The sequence below is a fragment of the Octodon degus genome, unplaced genomic scaffold (genome assembly GCF_000260255.1).
Source record: "Octodon degus isolate 3935 unplaced genomic scaffold, OctDeg1.0 scaffold00138, whole genome shotgun sequence".
Lineage (NCBI taxonomy): Eukaryota > Metazoa > Chordata > Mammalia > Rodentia > Octodontidae > Octodon > Octodon degus.
Window position 1 is genome coordinate 6,246,696 of NW_004524714.1, and position 5,000 is coordinate 6,251,695.

At 35.8% G+C, this 5,000-nt stretch overlaps 1 protein-coding gene across 5 annotated transcripts in view; it reads left to right on the plus strand.

Annotated features, from left to right (window-relative positions):
- Positions 1–5,000, plus strand: part of Dennd1a (DENN domain containing 1A) — a 578,498-nt gene that overhangs the window by 160,391 nt on the left and 413,107 nt on the right. The gene's annotated exons all lie outside the window — the stretch shown is intronic.

A 5,000-nucleotide genomic window follows, 5' to 3' on the forward strand; every position in this document is an offset into this window, starting at 1 on the left:
AAAATAATAATAATGATAAGCCTTAGAATGTTCAGTATTTTGTTTCTTAGTGAAATATTCTACAGATGATAGGATAAATTCAGTAGGCATTAAATGTAATGTTTTTCCATGAAACTTAGCATTTTAAAAGTGAAAGCACTGTAGATTCACGTGTTAATGGTTAGCATTTCCAGCTTCTCTTAAATTTTCTAAAAAAGAGCCCCAATTATAGATTTTAGTGACATTTGGTTAGTATAGTTTTGTATACAAAATAAAGTCAGTGTATTTTCCAGAAATCAATTTAAAAATATACCATGCCTTAATTCTTCAAGCAGAGTCATTGGTGTCACAGAGGAAAATAATTTGGTATGGTCTGCATGTGTGAGTGTGTGTGTACAACATACTAGTTACTGATGTGCAAATGAGCCCATATACATAACCAGTAATTTTATGAATTATTTTGTATTTCTGTTGTAAAAGATCTGTCTACCACGTTTTCTAGGAACTTTAAGCCTAAGGCAGAACTCAAGGATTTTGGAGCCTGTGTAAAATAATTTATAGCACCTTTCCAGTAAGTCTTGCCCAAACTCTTATTCTATTAATTAAACATACTGTGGCAATCTGGTATATCTTAAAGATTTAAAAGCATGTATAGCAGAAGACTAGAAAACATGTACTATTGAGGTTGAAGAAAACTTTTCTTGAAAAAGAAAAGAAGTAAGAAATGTTTGTTCTGAAGATCAGTTTTTTCCTGCTGTGAAGATACTGTCTTTTAGCATGGTCGTGCTCTCTGACTGTTGGGACAGTCTCACTCTAGGAGATGTATGTTTTAAGGCTGGAAATCTTCTGGTGTTAGGGGAAAGCAGTGAACACAGTTCTGTGGGGACAGCCCCATTTGTGGCCACAGAACTGGAAGAAGGCACATGATCTGAAATCTTGTTAAAAGCCAACTGCCTCTTTTAGCTGTGTTTGGTGAAAAGATAATGTGGGCTCTTATCAGATGATAACATATTATATTTTAAATACAATGTTTTTTGCTATAAAATGAAATGATGAAACATTAAATTTGGAAGAAGTTGTTACTTAAGTCAGGAGAAGGTGGCTGAGAGAGAAGGATAAGCAGAATGTTCTATGTTTTTAATTTTCTGTGAGACACAATTCTTAGGTAATAAACTTGACATATGTAGATAATTCTATTCTTACTGCCAGTTGCCTCAGCAAATTGTTATATTACTTTCTTCCATGGAAGTACTCTCATCTGCAGATTTTTGTGTTGAAAGTTAGCTGTTTGGTGACACTGCATTTGGCGATGAGTGTATGAATGTGAGAAGGTGTTTTGGAACATTAGCAATTATAGCACTGGATGGTGGATAAAGAAATAGATATATAAATATTAGACCAATGCAGTTTTCCAGTGTATGTTATTTTCCATATAAAGATATAGAACATTTCATAAAATGTTCCCAGACCATTTAAAACTCAAAGAAATGCAGCTGACGCAATGAAATACATAGAGTACTTGTAAAAACATACAGACACGCAAGTGGATTGCTGCCAGACAGAAAATTTAAAGGCGGTTTGCTTAACTGCAGGGTGCTAGGTTTTGTACATGTGCCATGCTGAAACTGTTAGTAAGGCGGGTGTTGTGTTGCCTGAGAAAAGCAGATTGTATTTGGACCTTTTTAACTCAGATGTTTCCAATGTCGATATTTTGGTGACATTATGGCATTGTGATCAACTCAATGTGAAAAAAATTTCAACCTCCTGTGCAAAATAGACGTTTAAAGAAAATTCCAATAAATTGTTTGCAGTCTCTGTTAATTTTTACAAAATGGCTTTCATAGGTTTATTAACTATCAGACTGGATCTTTGAGCTAATTGAATGGAACTTAATAGATTAAAGTTTGGTTTTAAGAAGGACTGCCTTTTTTTTTTTTTTTTTAAAGCATTGTTTTAGAGAATTTTAAGGACCTCTAGAGTTTGTTTTTATAACTCTCAGGGGTCTCAAGGGCATAAAACTAAACAAAAGTTTTGTGCTTTAATTGTAGTAAACAATATTTTCTAGGAATATTATTTTGTTAATCTGGGACCCTCACTTTAGCACTGGGTTTTTTTGGGGGAGGGGGATACTAGAACTTGAACTCAGGACCTCATGCTTGCCAGGCAGGTGTTGTGCCACTGAGCTAAATCCCAGCCCCAGGGGTAGTCTTAAGGACAATTGAAAGAATTTAATGGGCAGTGTTTACATTGCCTATCTAGATAGTGTTTAGGGTCATACAGTTGGAATGGTCCACATTTGGCATGCCAGTGCTATCTTTACTTTCAGAGTTAAAAATGGGTTGATTTTTTTTCCATCTGTTTCTCTTTTCTTTTTCAATTCGCTGTTATATATAAGAATAAAATTTTATTTTATAGTAGCACATTTTTATTAATATGGCTTCTTATTAATGGAGTTGATTAAAGAGATTAAGAATTGTTTCCTATGGATAAGAAACTTAATTTTTTTAAGTTGAAGAATACATCATGAAGTTTGGTTTCTGATGTTCACCCCTCACGAAATTAAATGGTGATAGAAAAGTAAAATTTTTGGTTTTATTTCCATCAGTGTTTTGTGCTTCCCAAGAAGCACTAAGTACTGCAAGAAAGAGGACACGATAAAGATTTATGAGTCATTTCTCTATGAAATTATCTAATTGAAGAGTATTAATCACATGACAATTGGCAGAAGATAAATAAGCTAGAGGTGATTTTTGTGGCTTTCCCAAGCTCTGTTGGTCTGTTGGCCAAATTTTAAGGTGTAGGTTATACCAACTGCATTTTCCTTTAATGCATCCTCCTTCTTCTCTCCTCTCACTTTTCTGATCTCCCTGCTGCCTTGTTCAGCCACTATTGACATACTTTTAGAAGGTTTCTAAGTAACACATTGTCCTTTTTTTTTTTCCTGTATTTTAGGCAAAGGTCTATAGGGTGTTCAAGGTCTCACTGCTAGATTGGACTCATAGTGATTCTCCTATTTACAGCCTCCCAAGTGCTGGGATTATAGGCATGTGCCACCTTGCCCAGTCTGTCACCATGTCAGCATGCCCCGGGGGCGAGGCCAGCACAGTAGTCCTAGGGATTGAACCCCAGCCTTCTGTGCCTGGCACTTTAATCCACTGAGCTATTTGGCCCACCCTCACGTTGTCCTTTGGATCTTGCTAATTTTTTTTCGGTTGAGCATCCCTTATCTGGAAGTCTGCATTACTTAAAATTTCAGACTTTAGATTTTTGGATTAAGGATGCTCAACCAGTAAAATCTATGCAAATATTCCAAATATCTGAAAAACTCCAATATCTATAATTCTTCTGGTCCCAAGCAAGAAGGATTATTCAAGGTGTAGCACTTTTACTGCCATACTGTTAGCACTCTCTGGCCTACTGTCTCACTAGGGCTAAGTCTTTGTATAGTTTTAACCTTTTAAGCCAGTGGTGGCAAAGCCACGTATGGCACTAGTGCTGCAGTAGGTTGTTTGTATGATTGAAAGCTCTAAAAGGTTCTCCACTGCCTTCGGCCAAAGATAGTCAGTGACTTTTCCACTTAGGCAGCCTTGAGTGGTAGAATTGGTTTTATTACTCTAGCATTCTGTTAGTCCCAGTCTAGATATGTTACAGGTCCCTTCCTTATAGTTGAGGATGAGAGTAAGGAACAAAAGCAAATCCTTGTTTTTAAGTAAACTAGAAGACATTATAAAAGCTGAAATGATCTGTATATGGTTTCAATATTTTTGCACCATCCAATTTGGGTAGCTCAACTTGTGATGTGACTTTCTGAATATTCATGCTTTTGTTGTTAGTTCCTGGGGTTTTAAAATTATCATCCACTAACTTTATTGACTTGAAAACTCATGTATCTAGAATTTAAATATGGTGAACAAATAGGGCTTTTCTTTTCTTGTTTTGTTTTTTTTTTTTAACAGAAGAACAATGAACTGTGTTTCTGTATTGTGCTATGGAAGGCTTAAACTTTTACATGAATTCACTTGCAGAGAGAAGCAAATTGGTGTTTTAGTGTGATTTTTACAGATCAATATGAAAAGTGAGTAGTACAGATTTCGACATCACTCTGAGAGGGCAGACACTCATGCCCTGCTTTTCCCTAAGTCTTTTGCACTGGTACATGATTTCCCAAGTAGATGTTATCCTGATTCCTCCCACTGATGTGTCTCTGAAGAATCAGATCATTTTCTTACTAGAAAAGATTGAATGTTTTCCTGATCAATAGTAAATGGAGTGCTAATAGCTTTTAATTAGTGTACTTCTATAATGATTTACAGACATGGTATTGGATTATCTTGCAATTATGATTTAAGAATGAAATGACCCTTTTAGTAATTCCCTTCTAAGCAAATGGCCAGGAAACTTTCACCTTTATATTTTTATAGTTTCTGAGCAAGTCTAATTATGTCAGAGAGAACATCATATCATGACCCTTGGTTTATACCAATGAGCTAAAAGTATTCTGTTTTAAAGGACACCTTATCTATCTATATCTATATCTATATCTCTATAGTTCATAAGCAATTGGGGGAGGACATATTTTACTTTTAAAAGCTCGAGTTTTACATTTGTTCCTTGAAAGAATTCTTCTCTCATTCTCCTTTTCTCCCCAGTCTGAAACTGGTGCTTAAGGTTTATCAAGCCAACATCTGTAACGATGAAAAGGAGGCTGCTGCTGATTAGAGAAGAAAAGTCAAGCAGGTTTAAGACTCATTTTCTCTGGAAAAATATATTGAGGGCAATTTGCAGCTGGCAAGATTTTTTTGCATTAGGTAATAGTCTAAAGTTAACAGTAGCATCAGGTCTTTAAAATTTTTCTTTTTTATATTTCTGGAGGAGGGTAATGGGAGTGCCTTGCAGAGTCCTTCCTTGTGCTCATCAACATAGAAGCCTCAGCTGCCCCCCTTGGATCCCCTGCCAGGGCTGCTATCATCTTCTGATCAAATATTAATGTGTGATCCTCTGCTTGCTCACTAATCCAAAGC